At 47.3% G+C, this 20,348-nt stretch overlaps 1 protein-coding gene across 1 annotated transcript in view; it reads right to left on the bottom strand.

Annotated features, from left to right (window-relative positions):
• GLIS3 (GLIS family zinc finger 3) overlaps positions 1-20,348 on the bottom strand; it is an 868,281-nt gene that overhangs the window by 149,131 nt on the left and 698,802 nt on the right. The gene's annotated exons all lie outside the window — the stretch shown is intronic.

Genomic DNA, 20,348 nt, shown 5'->3' with positions numbered 1-20,348 from the left:
ATGTCCTCACTTGGACGAGAACAACTTCATTACAGTGAAGAAGCAGAACCTTCTTCAACAAAACTCCCAGTGTAACCCCACAAACATAGATCCCCAGAGACTCACCAACTGAAGAGGCTTTGGTTCCTGTAGGGGGAACCCAGCTCAGACAAGAGCCAAGTATACCCACAAAGCGACCCCCAGGCACCTGTGTTTCTCAGAGGAACCCTTCACACTGTGGCACCCATGATAGTTTATGTACGCCTCACACGCCAAGACATATGGGGCCTAAATGAAGAAGGTAAACTCACACATTTGTGTAAACTTAAATTGTTTTGGAATTCATATACTCCAATTTAATAGCAGGTTTACGACTATGGAGATTCAGCAGTTGGGGTGGAGAACACCACACATTGAAAGATGCAGCATGCCTTTCTTTTTACATGTGGAGTTCTCTGCCCTGACTGTGAACTCTCCCCAGTTGTAAACTTGCTATTAAATCGGAGTTTGTCAATTCCTAAACAAACATAAGTACACATTTGTGTAAGTTTACCTGTGTGAATCACACCCAACATTACCAATCAACACACAGGCACCAACAAAAGCACCCTGATGCCCAAGAATCTCAATCAAAAGTCAATTTACCAAAAACTGACAAAGACGCAGGCTCAAACCCTACCCTTGAACTAGGCATGGCACCGATACATTCTATACATCTCCATTGTGCAGGTGACTGACTCAATGTATGAGCAACCCTCATGTACATATACACCACATTGGCTTCAACAATTATAGCCTTTCTAGTGCTAAAAATGTGAATATTGTTGGTTTATACTGCCTAAGGATACTGAATTGTTTAGGGGGATGTTATATTTTTCCAGTAACACTGACACCAGCGGGCCGGGCACTCCTACCTTTAGGGGGGGTTTGTGTAGTGGGGGAGGGGTTGAGGGCTTCGTCGGAATTCCATTCATATTCCGATCTTTGATGGCACTGAATGAGGACTTTTCACCTGCCTCCTAAATGGATAGCATGCCTCACTCAATTTGATAGTGGTGTGAAGGCGCCTTGGTCACATCTGCAGTCTCTGCTTTGCTACGAAGCCCACATGCTGCTCTCTTGCAATTGTATACAATTGATGTTTTTTTTTTTAAAGTGGAAATTATCAAAACAAGCACATGATGTCACATTGAGATGGCATTTTTTTCTATTTATTTTCATGCCATATTGTTTCAAAATTAAAAAATATATAAGTGTATCACAAAAGCCAGGCCTATTGACTTTGCCAGTGCTTGTTTGTGATGAAGTCATAATAATGAAGCAAAGCAACAAGTTTAATTAAAATTGTACTTTTTTTCCGTTATCTCATTTTGGAATATATTTTAAGGAATGCTGCACTGATAAATGCATTTATTTTGAGAAACACAAAGTTTCATGTCCCAGTGGGTCCTGTAGAAAGTAAACAGTGCTCACCATGACACTGTTTACCTACTGTCCTTGAAACTGCTTTCATCACACCTCTGGCCAGTGGACACAAAACCAATGTTAGAACTCGAAAGAGTCAAGGCAGGGGTTGAACTTGCAACCTCTGGCAGCCACCAACTGAAAGTCCAGGTGGGCAATGCAGGCACAAATCTTTAGCGGGCCCCAAATCTTCAGAGGGCACCATTCAGTCAAAGGCAAATGAATATTTGTGACATATGGGAGACTCAGTGGCCCCTCATTACCTTCTGGAGAAGGTGGGGCAAAAACTTGAAATTACGCCTCGAGTCCTGATCGAGTGAATACTGTACAATGTTATTTTAATCACGCAGAAAATCATGCCAGAACAAGCAAAGCAGCACAAGGAGAATGGGAACTTGTTGGGCAGCCGACCACAGAGAGGTCTGCCCCCCCCTGGTGTTATTTGTTAATGGGTGCAGTCAGATTTGACTGTCCTTCCCTTTCGTTTTGGACTTGGGCTCAATTGGAGCCCAAAGTAGCTCAACATGTGTATAAATGGGGCTCCCTGCCACCACTGTAGGTTTTTGGTGGCCTGGTGGCTGGCGATAGGGAGCACTGGAAGCTTTTTCTAGTGTGGGCCTAGAAATATTTCTGGCAGGAGGAAGACGGTGCATACCTCTGAATAAGTGACTGTGAGAGGCAGAATGAGTGGAGCGAGTAGTGGAAGGAGGTGAAACAACCTGATCAGCGAGGCCAATGCAGCAGGCCTCTGACTGTGTTGCAACAGCTGCGATTGTGTATTCAGCTCCCCCGCAAAATGTAGGCAGTGTCATCGCAGGTAAGGCTATGAGGTTGCGCCGTGACCCAGTGGGCAGCCTTGCAAGGTGTGCACGAGGGTAGGAATTCAGCAAAAGAGAAGCAGCCAGGAGAAACATATGTATGCTCCAGGGCGCCCCAGTGGCCTGTATCAGTTCCACAAAGTGGGCAGAGCAGCAAAGTCAAAGCACAGCTTTAAGGAAAGCGTACCCACTCAGTGTAGCAGCACCTCCCTTTAAAGGAAGCAAGGCAGCCTGTGAACGCCCCGGACGCATATAAGGGACCATCGGGAGACAGCAACTGATGGGTGAAAGGCCGCTGCAGTGCCAGGGGCATTATGAGAACAGGAGGCGGTGGAAGAGAGTTCAAATGGAGCACAGTTACATAGTGAGCGGGAGGTCGTTGCCGCACTTCCCGCTGGCCCGCCAAAGATTGCCAAGTAAAGTAGTAGGGAGGGTTGGTCAGGAACCCATGGGCAATTTTCTAGGGGCTCTGCTAAACAAGGGGCCCATCAGGCTGATACAGACCGGTTTTGTGAGGGGGGTTCAACAGGATTAGACGAAGACCTCTGGTTGGGGCACTGGGACTGGTTCAGGAGGGCCCCTCAGGGCCTACAGGAACCTTGGGTGGATGGTTGCCCCTGCGGCACTCAGAGTGGGACAAGGGCCTATTGAAAGGTGAGCCCAGGGTGGGGGGTAGCAGGCTAGGCCAGGGAACCATGAAAGGCCACACAGCGTGGCAATGGTCAGTGGAGACCAAGCTGAAATGGAGTGGGGAGGAGGAAGCCACAGAATCATATGACCAGAGGGCAGGGGTAAATAGACTTACAAACGAGGTTCAAGGCTTGAAGGTGGTCCCCAGGGAGAGTACCCCTGCTCAGGGCAGAGGGAAGAAACTGGTGGGGCAAGTAGTCTTGGGTCCCTGAGGCAGCCGACAAGGGGTAAGGGGGCAAGGGGTTCCAGCACACCAGTCCTGTCCTCTTTTTTACAGGTTGAGTAGCATCATGTTTTTCCAGACTTGGGAGAGCTTGGTGTGGCTTGGAGGCACCAAGGTTAAGAGATGGCTAGGCCTAGAGCAGTTTGCTGGACGTCTGAGGGAGATCCTGTCACAGCTAACGGAAGTAGGTCCAGAACAACCTAATTGGCTTCAACAGCGGGTAGGTCTTAAGGGACCCCTGGCATATTTGGTGTAGAAGAAGGATGGGTGGCATCGACAGACCGGTATGGTGGGGCTAATTCAGCCCTTCTGGCTGCCAGGTGATGGCTCATGGCTTAGGAGCGACCAACATTCGAAGGGGTGGCCCAACGTGGGCCAGGCCAGAGGACACCATGGGGTGGGATGTTGGACTATGAAGAGGATAGCCTCGAAGAAGGCAATGTGCAAGATGGGGAGGATTAGGTGGAGGCATGGGTGGAGGGTACAGCTAATGCATTGTTGTCTAGTTTGTACAGACATGGCACAGGGTGCCCCTGAAAACAAGGAGGCAACTGGTGAGGCGACAAGCATCTCCATGGGCACCGACCTTGGAGCCAGTAAGGGCCTTGAGGTGGGCACAGGCCCAGCTTTTGTATCCAGCCACTGATATGCAGGGGGATGAAGAGGTATGCCTATTATCAACTTTAATGGCTTGGATGTTGGAGCTGTTAGAAATTGGATCTCTAGTTGGCAGAGGTATACACCCTGTCTAAGTAGGGACCACAATCCTAGTCAGGGTAAGTCAGATACACACTTTAAATTAACCTGTGCTCACCCTCTGGTTGCTTGGAGCAGAGCAGCCAGGTTTAACTTAAGAGGCAATGTGTAAAGTATTTGTGCACACACACAGTAACCCAATGAGAACACCACAGAAAGGACTCCATACAAGTTAGGAACAATAGACAATATTTATCTGAGTTGAATAAGACCAAAACGACAAAAATCCAATCGTTAAATAAGAGTTATTCACTTTTCAAGATATCAAATGCAGTGCTTTTGCTGGGACTTGTCTTAGTTTTTACAGTAATTTCAGTAAAGCTTTAAGTATTGCTATTTTGGAGATTGATACACAGAAGTCAATCATAGTCCCACTGGGGCAGTATCGCAGGTATGGGTAACTTGTAGGTATCCCCTGTGGCGAGGAGCACTGCGTCACAATGTCGAGACCACTTGGGTCCAAGTTAAAACAAGGAATTTCACTACCGCAGGCTGACCCAAATAAAGTTCCTGGTTAGTTCAGTGTCACCGCTGAGAGCCAAGTCAGGCTGAGGTGCAGCAGGTGAGTTGCAGGCACATACAGCACATCGCAGTTGCCTAGGAAACCGAGCAGAGCACCTCTGGCCGCAGCACCTGTGGAGATCAGTAACAGGATCCTAGTGCGTCAGAGTAGTAAGTAGAGACCGTACAGTCTCATTGGGTTCAGGTTGCAGTGAGGCCCTACACTCAGTAGTAGAATCCCCCCCAAAAATGGTCTGCTTCTCCCAAAGGCAGACAGAATGGGCAGTTATGCGCCATACTCCAGATCTGTCCAATCCGTCAGCAATGCTGTCCCGAAGCAGAGAGTGTGTACTTGAACATTGTGGCAAATTGATTTTAAGCCGCTTACGAGTCTTTGATGTCTCTGAGACCTCAGGGGAGAACGGAGGCAAGCCAGAAAGCCCTTGTGGTCACTCTAGGGTAGTCCCTGGTTCCTTCTATTTGCAGGGTCGAGGTCAGCAGGCCTCAGGGCAGCTCAGCAAAAGCAGGGCAGCCGTTCCTGGGAACAGTCAGGCACAGCAAGGTGGCAATCCTTTCAGCACAGCAGACGTTACTCTAGCAGAGTTTTCTTCATGTCCAGAAGTTTACTGATTTCAGGGGGTCAGAGCCCCAGTTCTTATACTAAAAAGTGCCTTTGATGTGAGAGATGACTTCAAAGTATCTTCCTGAAGTGCACAGGTCTCCCTTTCAACCCAGCCCTGGCTCCAAACTGTCGGTATGGGGTAATCAGCCCTTTGTATGAGAACAGGAACTTCTTTTTTGACGTGTAAGTGGGAGGTCCCAGTCCAGGAAGACCCATCAGTATGCTGATGCTGTTGAGTGTCCTGTGCTGTGTTTGTCTGAAGGGAATGCACAAATGTAGCTGTCACCTAATCACATTTTCCCACCTCAGTCGCTGTCACCTAGCCTAGACCAGATGTGTATTGGAGACAGGTTGTCAGGCACACAGAACAGTGAAAGCAGAGAAATGAAGACTTTCTAAAAGTGGCATTTCTAAAATGGTAATAATAAATCTGACCTTAACAGTAACAGTAAAGAGGATTTATCACTACCATTCCAATGATAGGAAACATGAAGCAGCTACTCCTTTCTTATCAGGAATTACAGCTTAAAAGTATATTAAGGAATTCTCAATGCTGGCCTATGAAAGGAGCAGGCCTCACAGTAATCAAAACTACTTTGGGAGTTTTTCATTACTAGGACATGGAAAACTTAAAGGTCACTCTGCCTTACATGCTACCTACGGCCCACCTTAGGGGTAACTTATAACATACACATACAAGGCCATTCACAAAGAAGGACCAGCCTACCTGAACCACTGCGCCTCCTTCCACGCCCCCCGCCAGATCTCTCCTCTCTGCCCAGATGGCCATGGCCACCATCCCTCGCACCTGCAAAACCACCACTGGAGGATGATCTTTCACCTACACTGCAGCAAAGAGCTGGAACAACCTCCCCTGCTCCTCAGACAAAGCCCATCACTCAAGACGTGGCTCTTCAGATGAGGCCCCTTCCCTCCCCCCCAGCACCTGGAGACCCTCACGGGTGAGTAGCCGTGCTTTACAAAGACTGATTGATTGATTAACTTATAACACAAGGGGAGTTTAAGGCTTGGCAAGAGGTTCTACATGCCAAGTCTAAGAGGCAGTGAAACTGCATACACACACTCTGCAGTAGCAGGCCTGAGACATGTCGAAAGGGCTACTTAAGTATATGGCACAATCAGTGCTGCAGGTCCACTAGTAGCATTTAGTTTACAGGCTCTGGGTATAATGGTAGCCACTTTAAAAGAGGCTTGCAAGTAAATTAATTATACACCAGTTTTACCATGTTTTAGGGGAGAAGCACGTGTATTTTAGCACTGGTTAGCAATGGTAAAGTGCTCAGAGTCCTAAGGCCAACAAAAAGATACAGCTAGAAACAGGAGGTCAAAGGCAAACGGTCTGGGGTAAGACCATCCTAAGGATGCTAGGTCTAACAGAAGCCTTTCAAGTCTCAGAGTTCCTGGGATGTAGGGGCAGGGGAGGAGTGATGTGGATGTCCCAAAGAGCGAGGGTAGGTTGGTTGAGCGGCTGCAAAGTTCTGAAACAGATCAGAGGGCACAAAGGAAGAATGTGGTGTTACAGGTGCACCCAGGTGGCTTAGGGTAAAAGGTGGGCTGCACAGCGTGGGGTGTCTGGGGGGGGGGGAGGGTCCAGAGTCAGTCTGTGGGTACGGTTTCTGTGTTCCAGCTCCTCTCTGTTTTGCAAAAGGCACTTGCGGAGTTCCCCCTGGCAAGTATGGGACATATTGATTCCGGATTGTCGTTGCGACTGAGGTGGGAAAATGTGATTGGGCACAGGAGGATATAATGAGGCTGGGGCGCTGGTCTTCAGATTACTTTTGGATATATGTGCAAGCCTCAAGGGGGGAGAGACAGCGTGCCAGGGCTTTCTGTGTGAATATTTACTGCTGTTTTTGTTCCAGATTCAGTTGTGGGACTGGCAGTGGATGAGGTATCCATCTGGGTTGTAGGACATTTCTTCGTCAAATGGGCAAAGCATCAGGTGGCTCAGAGGGGATATGGACCAACTTGGGATTCCAATGAAATTTTTTTCCTCTGACCTGGCAGGGTAGAGGTGGCATGATATGGCATGAGCTTATCAGTTGTTTGAACAGTATGCTGGTGGAAGGAAGTTGCCTGGGTGTGTTGAGTCTCCATTTAGGAGAAAATGATCTTGTTTTGGAGATGGGAGTGGTGTTTATGAGGTCCAAGAAGCAGTATTTAAGGCAGTTGAAGACTCAGTGGTCTGGTTGCGTTGTAATCAGGACAGAGTTCATGCCACGTAGGCAGAGGAGTGGTTCAGGGAAGCCAGCAGCAGTTGGCATGGTGTACTGGAAGATTAACAGGGAGATGAGCTATTTTTGCAAGAAACTGGGTTTTCGGAGTGATGGTGTGCATCTTTCCCAAGTATGAATGAAGTTGTAACTATTGGAGCTTAAAAATAGTAGTGGTGCGGGCGCTGAATATCCGTAGATGAGCTGGGAGCCCTGGGGAAGCTAGCAACAGAAATGGAGGAAAGCAGAGGGAGGAGACAACAGCCTTTTTTGGGTGGTGGTGGCCTGGAAAGTGTTTCCAGGAGGTTACAGAAGTTGGAGTGGTGTTGCCTTTGGTGAAACACGGGGAAAGGAAAGGGAGGGTAGGCAGGAAGTTCAAGGTTAAGAAGTTTAGTTGCTTAGAGTTCAGTTGCTTAGACTTGCAGTTTTAGGCTGGAGTAGTAAGTTAAAGTTGGAAATGTTGAAATGTGCTTCAATAGCAAGGAGATAATTTGGAGGGTGGAATATTGTGGGTGGGGCAATAGGGGTGACGGTAGGACTTTGGTTAGTAAATTGGTTGTTAGCCAGGTGGTAGTTTGCCCAGAAATAAGATGTTAATGTGCACCTGTTTCAATATAGCGGCCTTTTCCACACTTTCCACAAAAGAGGGTCAGGGTTTTGTCTGCACCGTCTCTCCCAGATATGTCAAATTTCCCACTGGTGTTAAAGATGAGCCTTAGAACTTCAGCAGCGAAACAAACCATTGAAATCAATACATTAGCTCAGGATATCAAGTTGTTGTGAATTTTTAAACTAGCGTAGAGCGGTTTAGATAAGCTTGTTGTTTTCAAACATGCCTGTTGCAAGTTATTAGTAAAATATAGATCACACACACATGATATTCCCCTCACTTCCATATTAAAACACATTTAAATATTCATGTTTATCCTAACCAGCACATGTGTTTTAATGATATTTCCAGGTTCACCATTAATTGCCACTTAACATGGCTTCTCATTGTGCCCCCAGTGTCACTTAACATCTCTGTAAGGATGTTGGCAGCACACACCAGTAACACTGATGACTTAGACTACGCTTTACCCAGGGCCACTAGAATTATTACTGCGATATTCACATAATTAGGGATTTGCTGCAGTTTCTGAATAATTAATCATCTACAGCATAATCTGCAGATTTTAACAAAAAAAATGTGTTCCTAGCTCAAACCGTTCAAAAGTTACTAAAAATACAGCAACACGTGTTGTCGGGTGGTGGAAGGCACTTGGCAAAGCTGGACTGTTCACTTTTCTTAGACGTATTGTTATATTTGGGTGTTGAGTTGGTACTAATAAGGTGCAACCAATACCTTGACAGTGTTACCAAATTTAAAAATGACAAATTCAGGAAGTAACACTATTACAATATTTGCGCACTATGCCACATAATTTGCCTTTTCTTGCTGCATAATTTACTCAAACCTGGTTCATAATTTGGGCCTCTTCTCCCACATAATTTCAGTGGCCCTAGCTTTACCCCATATTCAGATGACAGCCAAATGAACTTCCTGACAAGGCATGTCATTGGAATGTTTATGTAAAGCACGTGATAGACTGATGGAGAATTATTTATACCTGAAACTAACCAAGACTGAAATCCTGCTATTTGCCAAGAACACAGCAGAAAAACATTGATCTCCTAGATGGTGTAATTAGGTTTGGCCACAAAGCAGGCATACAAAAGCGTGATAGTTTTACACACAGAATTTTTCACTCCACATATGAATATTAGAGCTGAAAGCTTCCAATAACACCTGCGGCTGACCAAAGAGTTCTAGCAGACATAACAGTATCTCATAAAACGACTCTTGTCCTTGCAGTAGCAGGATCGAGATTGGACTATTGTAAAGTGATAACTCTTGAATATATGACCAAACACCATAGGACTCTTGGAGAATGATCACAACCTAACGGTTAGGCTAATTCCAGAGGGGAGCACGCTCGGTTTTGCTCAGAAAACTATATTGTCTCGCGGCAGCCTGTAGGAGACCACGAGCCACAGGGCTCGAGTCATAAAAAAGTTGTACCTCTCCAAATTATATGCATGCATTTACTTGTCAACCACATTGGGGTGTGATAGATATAACAGCTTCAAAGCATACAACAGACTTACACTTGGAAAATGTCTGCAACACTACATGCAAAGTGGACAGGTGGCCCACAAAGGCAGTTTTGCATTCCAGAGAAGGCATGAACACTCACTGTGGGAAGGGGAAAACATTCTATGAAGGATTGTGCCTAGCCAATGTGTGGTCTCAGACTACAGTCCAGCTTACAGTACTCCCGCTTCGTTAAGAGTACCCAAAATAATGGTGGGTAGAATGCTGGAATGAATCTCACCTGCTGGTAGTAACTCTGAACTACATCCAGTCCACTGCTCTTTTGCCCACTAAGGTAACTCAGAAAAGAACCATCTTCGTGCATTCATTCTTGATGATGTTCCAACTGGAACAGTCCAACCCAAACTGCTAGGCAGGTCCATTTCAAATGGGGACACAAGCAACTCTAGACCAGATTTGCTATATTTGGAATTTGTCAGGAGGTTGTAGCTAGGTTCCAGTGGAACAGTGGGCATGGGAACCACATCTGGACATATCTATTGCCCTTAGATTTCCTTGAGGATGTGACTTGGCAGTCCAGGATGGGCTATTCCTTTTGGAGCAGGATTAGAGCCGATTTGCTTATGACTGGGTCTAATGTGAGGTGGTGAGGTGGGCAAAAAACTGGTAGACTGGGATGCGGATGAATAATTACCAGTGGCTGAGGTTCATTAATAATCCCATCCATAACTTTTTTTAATGATTTTGACTGGCACCATAATTCGGATGGGTATGCCCAGACATGGGACCCAGGCTCCCTGTGTCACTTGAACCGAGCTGTTACTGACTGAAGAGGCAGGATCTGGTCTTGGTTTGCTTGTGTAGTAGCTCCATGAGGGTCTAACTTGGCAGTTTGGTGCTGAACTGTTCCTACTGGAACATGGCAAAGACTGATTTGAGACAACTGGGCCTAGTCTATGCTGGCATGGTGGAGAAAAGAAGATGGATTGGGATGCGTCCCTAAAAAAATACCAAAGGTTGAGATCAATTTAAGCATTCCACCGATGGCTTTTTTGTATTCTTCATTGTGGTGCCCTAATTGTGTGGGGTGAGCCAAGATGTGTGCCCCATGTTCACTTTGCCAGTGGGACTATCCTGCACCTATCATAAGAGGCCCAAATATGCTGAACAGTGTTTTTTTCTGTTGCTTGTGTTGTGTTGCACTAAGGACCTAGCTCAGCATTACAGGGTAGACTGTTCCTACTGGATCAGGAACAAGGATGATTTGTAAATAGTTTGTTCTAATCTGAGAAGGCATGTTTGGCAAAATGAAAGGATGTACTGGGATGTGGTCACAATTAATTAGAAGAGCCTGAGGCTAACTCAAGCACTCCATCCACCACATTAGTGTATTCTTCCTTGATTCCTCAGGAGCAACCTACCTACTGCAGATACTGCAGGAGTCCTTCAGCTTCTATGCCATATTGTCGCTCTTGTTAAAAATACACAGACAGAGTCCTTTAGGAACATCTCACCTGCACTCAACATAGGGATCCCTTCCTGGATTGCACCCTCTGTTGAGAGTGGGTGGTATGTACTGCCGATATATCCTCCCCACTGCACCAGTCCTTTCACCCCAAGGGACTTTAGATTATATCCACAGTCAGTATCGAGTTTTCAGTTCTCCTCCAGGTACGTCTGGTTGTTCTGATATTTCAGATTCAGCGGGCATTGTCACATGACTTCAAATATTAGAAGGTCAGGGACTGCAATATGGATAGAATTATATTCCTGATTCATCTGCTTCTAGATAGATCATCGTAATAGTACCTTCTTAAGTACCCATCAGCTCATAGAAAATATTTTACACGGAAAGAGAACTTAAACAAAACAAACCCATTGTACTAAGTATGAAATTGACCGGGAGTCTATCTTGAAAGGCTGAAATGTCAATTGTAGTTGACGACACACTGAGTGAACTAGGTCCAAAAAGAAAAGGTGGTATTTTCGGTGTGACAAAAGTGCTATAAAATCCACCTTCAAGGATTCTAGATGATGAAATTTGGAAGCAAACTCCTGTACTTTGCACAGTATCACAAAATAGCTACCAGCAATAGCAGGGATCCTTTCATGAGCAAAGGCTCATAATATTTTAGCGAAGCTGCTAATGTTTCCTTCACTAACAAAAATATAATTTTTCTAAAATTGCAGTTAGGCACGTCCTTACTTAGCATAAGTCTCCTCTGCATCTCTCAAACTTCTGGAAGTTCCTGTATATGACCCCCTCCTCAGTAAGTAGTAAACTCTTCCATTTTAGTTAAATTCCATTATACACATCCTCACAATAGCATCTGAAGTGGAATACTCATCTTCCTGCCATGACCTTTAATCTTGTCAAACTGATTGAACTTCCGGACATTCTATGACACCTTAAAGGCCAACATATATTCAATGCCCCTTTCTATTAAGTGATTGTGCCATTAATCCTAAAACAAGCAGTGGTGCCCAACGTTCTCTAAAAACACTTATTTGGGCCCCTCCATCTTGTGCACCTAAAGGCCCATTTCTGTTTTTATTTTTCTGGCCAAAAACACCTGAGGCTTTGTATTACTTTTCTAATGCAGACCTGGTGCAAAGTCTTCTTGTTAGAATTTAGAAGCCTACAAAGTCATGATTGCCGTTGGTTTTGTAACCCAAAGTTACACAATGCAGAATCTTGGGCTGCCTGCTGTTAATTTGCATCAAAGAGGCATCTGAAGGGTGGTGCCCGTGCATCCACTCATGGGTTTTTATCCACATTTATACTTGTAGACATGGATTTATGCCAAAACCATGCACATGTTTGACACTGGCATAATGAGGAGGAATATTTTAATTTTGCTTTGTTTATTCCCCTCCTATGTGTGCTGCATTCTGTAGTGCATACATATAGAGGTAATTGCCTCAGAGCATAGTTTGTGCAGCAAGTTAAGCTTTCCTGCATAAAAAAATATATTGAGCACAGCGCAGGCTATGGTGAAAGGGTGTTTGCAATGGAATAAGGCTACACAATGTTCACCAATGGGCAGAGAGAGAGCAGAACTGCACCACTTCTTTGTAGATATGGTGCAGTTCCGCTCTCTCCGGTTCACTCTGTGCAGTGCAGCAACTGTGCTTGCTGTCCTGTGTTGCATGAACTATTGGTAAATCTGGGCCTCAGTGTGTTGGCATATAGCAACTTCAGTTGTGAAGCAAAAGGTACTGCAGCCTAGGCCTATAAAACCTAATTTCTCTCCACATCATTGCAAAAAATGTACTCTTTTTCTCATTCTAGAAGAAAATCTTTCTGCACAGTACTATATCTACCAAGCAGTCCTCTTCTTCTCAGTTTGCCAACTGCTCTTCAGAATATGTATGCATCTGCACAAATGTAGGTGAGTGTTGTAAATATCTATTCATAACATCTGGGACTGAAAGCAAAATGCACCTATTAGTTGTGCGTATAACATGAGCTGTAATCTAACGCTACAGTGGGCAGTCATATGTGAATCAGGTTCTTGGATCACCTTGATGTATGGTGTTAGCAATATAGGGAATAAATTATAAGGATATTGCAAGTCACCAGAGGCTCCCCGCCCAAGCCCTACACATGAGTAGAGAGCCAAGGCCAGACAAGCAACCCAAAGCAGCCCTGTCAAATTTGGCAGACCAGGCCCCATAGAGGGTGCATAGCGAGCGAGACAGCCACAACATTCGGGCTTGCTGCGTGTTCCTCCACCTCTCCCAAAAGAATTTGGGAAAACAATGGTAAAAACAGAGCATTCTACAACACATTTTTCATTATATATTCAAATGTATTAGTTTTTAAAGCATAGTAAATGATGACATTACAATGCACCACCATGCAGCAATCTTTATTGGTGTCCATCAATAATACCCTCACTGTCATTCTCTAACAGTGCCTCTCATGTCTCCATAGGCTCTCTCTCACATGTATTTCATGTGTTTTATAGCACCTCTCTTACCAGGGTAGGATGTTGGAGCATTTTACATCACACACACATACAGAGACAATGAATCATACAGTGTAAATCAGTGTATCGAAAATGTTACATCAGACAAAGGGGACTGCAAGGTGTAGGATTCTCATGTCAACCATACTAGTATGCATTTTTTTAAAGTGCTTCGTCTGAGGAAGCATAAACTCAGGATTCAGAGTGTAACATAGTGGTTATGGTTCACTTAACTAATAATTTATTTCTACTCAAACCCATTTTAGAAGAATTAGGATAATCAAAGACTGGGAAATAACAAAATTTTATAATCTTCTACCATGCAGTTTACATGCAGCTCTTTGGTGCCACGTCATAGCTCATTGTGCTAAATTATGATTGTAACATATAAACTGCACAATAACAAAAGGAGCTCTGTGCCAAAAGCAGTATCCCACTGACCTATGCACATAAAATACTGTTCTGTGATCTGCATAGAGCACATTCTTTGCAGCAGGCGTATTAACCCCCTGCGCTACACATGAGTCAAAACTGCCACTAGAAAAAAAACTGATCTCTCTGCAGCAGGTAAATTAATCACTACAGTTATCTTGGCACTTTTAACTTTCATTGTTGCCTGAAAACTGCTGGATATACAAGGAAGTATGCAGTGCTTCTAAAACTGCTGCACTGCTACAAACTCCCTGTTGGACCTGGCTTTTTGACAGGGACATCCCCAAACTTTTTGCCTCCTTCCTCCTATTTTTTCTGACCTGCTGTTGTTGGCTTTTGACCTCTGAGCACTTTACCACTGCTAACCAGTGCTAAAGTGCATATGCTCTCTGTGTAAATTGTACTATTGATTGGTTTATCCATGATTGACTATTTAATCTACCTGTAAGTCCCTATTAGAGTGCACTACATGTGCCTAGGGCCTGTAGATTAAATGCTACTAGTGGGCCTGCAGCACTGGTTGTGCCACCCACCTCAGTAGCCCCTTAACCTTGTCTCAGGCCTGCCATTGCAAGGCCTGTGTGTGCAGTTTCACTGCCACTTCGACTTGGCATTTAAAAGTACTTGCCAAGCCTAGAACTCCCCTTTTTCTACATATAAGTCATCCCTAATGTGTGCCCTAGGTACCCCCTAGAGCAGGGTGCTGTGTAGGTAAAAGGCAGGACATGTACCTGTGTAGTTATGTGTCCTGGTAGTGTAAAACTCCTCAATTCGTTTTTACACTACTGTGAGGCCTGCTCCCTTCATAGGCTAACATTGGGGCTGCCCTCATACACTGTTGAAGTGGCAGCTGCTGATCTGAAAGAAGCAGGAAGGTCATATTTAGTATGGCCAGAATGGTAATACAAAATCCTGCTGACTGGTGAAGTCGGATTTAATATTACTATTCTAGAAATGCCACTTTTAGAAAGTGAGCATTTCTTTGCACTAAAATCTTGTTGTGCCCTTCAATCCACGTCTGGCTAGGTTTAGTTGACAGCTCCTTGTGCATTCACTCAGACACACCCCAAACACAGGGTACTCAGCCTCACTTGCATACATCTGCATTTTGAATGGGTCTTCCTGGGCTGGGAGGGTGGAGGGCCTGCCCTCACACAAAGGACTGCCACACCCCCTACTGGGACTCTGGCAGACAGGATTGAGCTGAAAGGGAACTTGGTGCATTTCTTAGAGACTCTTTGAAGTCACCCCCACTTCAAAGGCACAACTTAGTATAAAACAGGGCCTCTGCCCTACCTCATCAGACACTTGCTGGAGAAGAAACCTGAACCAGAAACTACATCCTGCCAAGAAGAACTGCCTGGCTGCTCAAAGGACTCACCTGTCTGCTTTCTCCAAAGGACTGCTGTCTTGCTGTTGCCCTGCTGCCTTGCTGAACTCTTGTCTGGCTGTGAAAGTGCTCTCCAAGGGCTTGGATAGAGCTTGTCTCCTGTTCCTTGAAGTCTCAGGACCAAAAAGACTTCTTCCTTTCACGTGGACGCTCCGTGCGCCGAAAATTTCGACGCACAGCTTGTTTCGCGGCGAGAAAAACGCCGCACACCGACGCTGATCAACGCGACGCCCTCGGGACGATCGAGACTTCGACGCACAACCTCGCAAGGACAAAGCCGCCCGACTTCCAAGGAGAAATCGACGCGACGCCTACCGTGAGTGCGAAACTTTGACGCACGGCCTCGCAAGGACAACGCCGCCCGACTTCCAAGGAGAAATCGACGCGACGCCTGCCGTGAGACCAAAATTTCGACGCACGGCCTCGCAAGGACAACGCCGCCCGACTTCCAAGGAGAAATCGACGCAACGCCTACCGTGAGATCGAAACTTCGACGCGCAGCCCCGCAGAACGACGCGCAGCCGGAAAATAAGCAGGAGAATCCACGCACAGACCCGGGACATCTGGTAATCCTCGCGATCCACAAAAAGAGACTGTCTGCGCGCCGGAAAACGACGCCCGACTTCCCCGCGTGGAAAAGAACGACGCAAGTCTGTGTGTGCTGAGCGGAAAACGACGCACACACCCCTTTTTCCACGCATCTCTTCTCCTGTGGCCCTCTGAGGAGATTTCCCACCAGAAACCAGGTACTCTGTGCTTGAAAGACACTTTATTGCTTCTTAAAGACTTAAAGACTCTTAATATCACTTTTCAGTGATATCTTTACAAATTCGTATTGCAACTTTGATCGTTTTGACCTACAAGTATCCAGATAAATATTCTATATTTTTCTAAACACTGTGTGGTGTATTTTTGTGGTGTTATGCTATGGTGTTGTATGATTTATTGCACAAATGCTTTACACATTGCCTTCTAAGTTAAGCCTGACTGCTCGTGCCAAGCTACCGGAGGGTGAGCACAGGCTGATTTTGGATTGTGTGTGACTTACCCTGACTAGAGTGAGGGTTCTTGCTTGGACAGAGGGCAACCTATCTGCCAACCAAAAACCCCATTTCTAACATTGGTGGCAGCGGTGGGATAGGACTTGTGTTTGTGCAGTGACATACAGTAGCTAAGTATTTCACTACCTACCCACAGTTGAAGGTCAACTTGATTTTTTATCTTTTTTTGACTTTTGGTCTCTGATGTCCTCCTGGATATACTATTGATATTTTGGACTTTGGATTTTGGTTTTTGCTGGTAAGATCCTATCAGAATGGGATCGCTTACCTACTTATTCTTTTTGCCTACTGACCACCTCACTAAGGCTGACCTAAGGAAGCTTTGCAGAGAATGTGGCCTTCCTGTAGCAAAGAGATCTACTAAAGCAGAGATGCTACATGCCTACATAGTCTGGGAGGAAGACAGATGGGCAGAGAGAGAGGCAGCAAGAAACCAAATGACTAAGTACCCCTCAGAGGAGGAGGAGGACGACTCAGATGAGGAAAGAGACCCAGTGAAAAAAGAATGGCTCATGGCTCAAGCACGGTGGATGGAAGAGCTAGATGAGTTTATTGAAAGGGCTGAGGCAGCAAGTCTCTTAGCCCTGGAAGAAGAAAAGATTGCAGCTCAAGAGCTGAGCTGTAAAGAGCTGAAACTGGAAGCCGGAAGGGCTGAGTCCAGTTCAGATGGTGGCAGCAAAAATCTTGCATCTAGTACTGCTGAAGAAGGGCACAAGCCCAGAGATGTGGTACCCAACTTGAAGAAGAGAGTTGACACACCCCAGGCGGTTCAAGGGTATGAGGTAGTTCCCGTTATGCACAGGGTCCCTGAGAAGGATTGGGGAACTGGCACAGGGAGTCATATTCCTACTGGGGGGAGGGACACTTTACTGACTCTAGCAGAGAGTGACAGAGAAAAGGGTTCCCCCCTGGTGGACGTCCTGGATATAGAGTGTAGAGACATCCCAGAAGAGTTTGGGTTGAGTGTCAGGGACAGACAGAAACTGTCTCACCAGTCTCAAGAGGGTGATGTAGAGTGCTTTTCCAAGGCTGAGTTACTAGGTGGTTGGGTGAAGGGTACTGTGGTTAATACATGTGAAGGGCAGAGTGATGTAATTGCTGGAGAGCATATGTCTGGTCCTTATTTTCCAGAGCTACGCCAACACCAGGTGGAGTGTGAGTTCTCTGACCCCAGGGAACTTACAGTGGAGGCAGACTTTTGGGTGAGTACCAGAGAGTCTGAAGAGGCATTTGGGGGTGCTCCTGAAGGGAGTGGTCTAGGTGGTTCCCGACCAAGTGAGGTGGGAGAGGATTGTAGTGTCCCAGGTAGGTCTCAGAGCCTAACCTGTACCGTAGGGCCACCTGTTGAGGGAAGCCCCGCAGTGTCAGAAGAACTTGGTGGGATGACTGTAGACAGCATCCCAACAGTTCTGGTGTCTGGCAGTACCACTCCTAGTGAGGGGGTGCAGAAGTCCAGACATAGGGTTGAGAGGGGGTGGCAGACCCCAGTGGAGGATCTTGAAAGTCAGGGGTCAGCTCTGAGAGCAGAGCCCCCCAGGAATGACCCAGGTGAGACCGTTTCTGGTTTGGGGGAAACCCAGACTCTGCCGGATGGGCAGAGGTCGGGAGACCTGCGCCAACCAGACTCTTGTGTGGCCCTTGGGGACGGCGTGTCCCTTGTGGGGGGTGAGAGTGCCCCCCAGGAAGTCCTGGCATGCCAGGCAAAGATTCAACCTCAGGGTGGTGACTCTGGGTTGGATAACCGGGTTCAGAGGTTAAACCTTGACCTGGTGGGGGGTAGATGTGCCCCCCAGAAAGTCCTGGAATGCCAGGCAATGGCTCAACCTCAGGGTGGTGACTCTGGGTTGGCTTACCAGGTGAAGAGGTCAAACTCTGACCTGGTGGGGGGTAGGTGTGCCCCCCAGAAAGTCCTGGCGTGCCAGGCAGTTGTCCAACCTCAGGGTGTCGACTCTGGGTTGGATGGCCAGGTTCAGAGGTTAAACTCTGACCTGGTGGGAGGTAGGTGTGCCTCCCAGAAAGTCCTGGGGTGCCAGGCAATTGCCCAACCTCAGGGTGGTGACCCTGGGTTGGAGAACCAGGCTCAGAGGTTAAACTCTGACCTGGTGGGAGGTAGGTGTGCCTCCCTGAAAGTCCTGGCCTGCCAGGCAATGGTTCAACCTCAGGGTGGTGACTCTGGGTTGGATATCCAGGTTCAGAGGTTAACCTCTGACCTGGTGGGGGGTAGGTGTGCCCCCCAGAAAGCCCTGGTGTACCAGGCAGTTGTCCAACCTCAGGATGGTGACCCTAGGTTAGAGAACCAGGTTCAGAGGTTAAACTCTGACCTGGTGGAGGGTCAGTGTGCCCTCCAGGAAGTCCTGGCGTGCCAGGCGATTGTTCTACCTCAGGGTGGTAACTCTGAGTTGAATGGCCCAGTTCAGAGGTTAAACTCTGACCTGGTGGAGGGTCAGTGTGCCCTCCAGAAAGTCCTGGCGTGCCAGGCAATTGTTCAACCTCAGAGTGCTGACTCTGGGTTGGATACCCAGGTTCAGAGGTTAAACTCTGACCTGGTGGGAGGTAGGTGTGCCTCCCAAGAAGCCCTGCTGTGCCAGGCAATTGTCCAACCTCAGGGTGTTGACTCTGGGTTGGATGACCAGGTTCAGAGGTTAAACTCTGACCTGGTGGGGGGTAAGTGTGCCCTCCAGGAAGTCCTGGTGTGCCAGGCAATTGTTCAACTTCAGGGTGGTGACTCTGAGTTGAATGGTCAGGTGCAGAGGTTAAACTCTGACCTGGTGGAGGGTCAGTGTGCCCTCCAGGAAGTCCTGGCGTGCCAGGCAATTGTTCAACTTCAGGGTGGTGACTCTGAGTTGAATGGGCAGGTGCAGAGGTTAAACTCTGACCTGGTGGGGGGTAGGTGTGCCTCCCAGGAAGTACTGGTTTGCCAGGCGGTGATCCAGTCTGAGGGTACAGACCCTGGGCTGGAAGACCAGGTTCAGGGTGTCCCCCTGGACCTGGAGGGAGGGGCTACTGATAACAGTGCCCCTACCATGTTGTCTTCTGAGGAGGCCACTCCCAGTTGGAGGGTGCTGGACCCCAGAAGGGAGGGCAGGGGGAGGGAAGCCTCACCCCGGGCCCTAGTCCAACCTGAAGGTACAGACCCCAGGTTGGAGGGCCAGTGGCAGGTTAACAGCCCTGCACTGGTGGAGGAATGGTACAGGGCGACTTCTGTAAGCCCCCTGGCCATGTTGGACTCTGGGGGTACCGCTCCAGGAGGGAGGGTACAAAGCCCCAGAGGGGAGGACCAGGTTCAGGCTGTCATCCCTGACCTGGTGGAAGGGAGAGTGGTTAAAGGGTGCCCAGCACCTGGGGCTACCGCCCCCCACTCTCCACAGCCACAGTGGTTGGAGAGCTTTGAGAGGCCTGGGGCCTGGCTCTCATCCCTGGCAGCTGTCAGTAATCACTGTGGCTTGCTGTCCGGGTGGACAGAGTTATCCCTGGGGAGGGGACAAGTGTCACACCCCAGGGGTAGAGTGGGCAACCCCACTATGTTGGTCATGATGGTACTATCCTGCTCCTGGGATACATCTGTGAGCAAAGTAAGGTTAGGTGCTGCACAGATGGGATCCGCAGGAAAGGAGAAAGGTTCCCCATGGATGGGCTTAGTGGGCCCTGAGAGTATGGACAGAGGGATCCAATGGGAGTCAGGAAGGCGAAGAACTGGAGCATGCCCCTGCTGTTGTGGGCCTGGGTCCTGGTTCTGTCGCCTCAAACAGGGAAGTACATCAGGATAGTGATTGTTCTCCCCTGGCTTTAGGCTGGTGGGGGGTCATGTTGGACCTGGCTTTTTGACAGGGACATCCCCAAACTTTTTGCCTCCTTCCTCCTATTTTTTCTGACCTGCTGTTGTTGGTTTTTGACCTCTGAGCACTTTACCACTGCTAACCAGTGCTAAAGTGCATATGCTCTCTGTGTAAATTGTACTATTGATTGGTTTATCCATGATTGACTATTTAATCTACCTGTAAGTCCCTATTAGAGTGCACTACATGTGCCTAGGGCCTGTAGATTAAATGCTACTAGTGGGCCTGCAGCACTGGTTGTGCCACCCACCTCAGTAGCCCCTTAACCTTGTCTCA

Source organism: Pleurodeles waltl, chromosome 1_1 (assembly GCF_031143425.1).
Source record: "Pleurodeles waltl isolate 20211129_DDA chromosome 1_1, aPleWal1.hap1.20221129, whole genome shotgun sequence".
Lineage (NCBI taxonomy): Eukaryota > Metazoa > Chordata > Amphibia > Caudata > Salamandridae > Pleurodeles > Pleurodeles waltl.
Note: the sequence above shows the minus strand (reverse complement) of the source record. Positions and strands in the feature narration are given on the sequence as shown.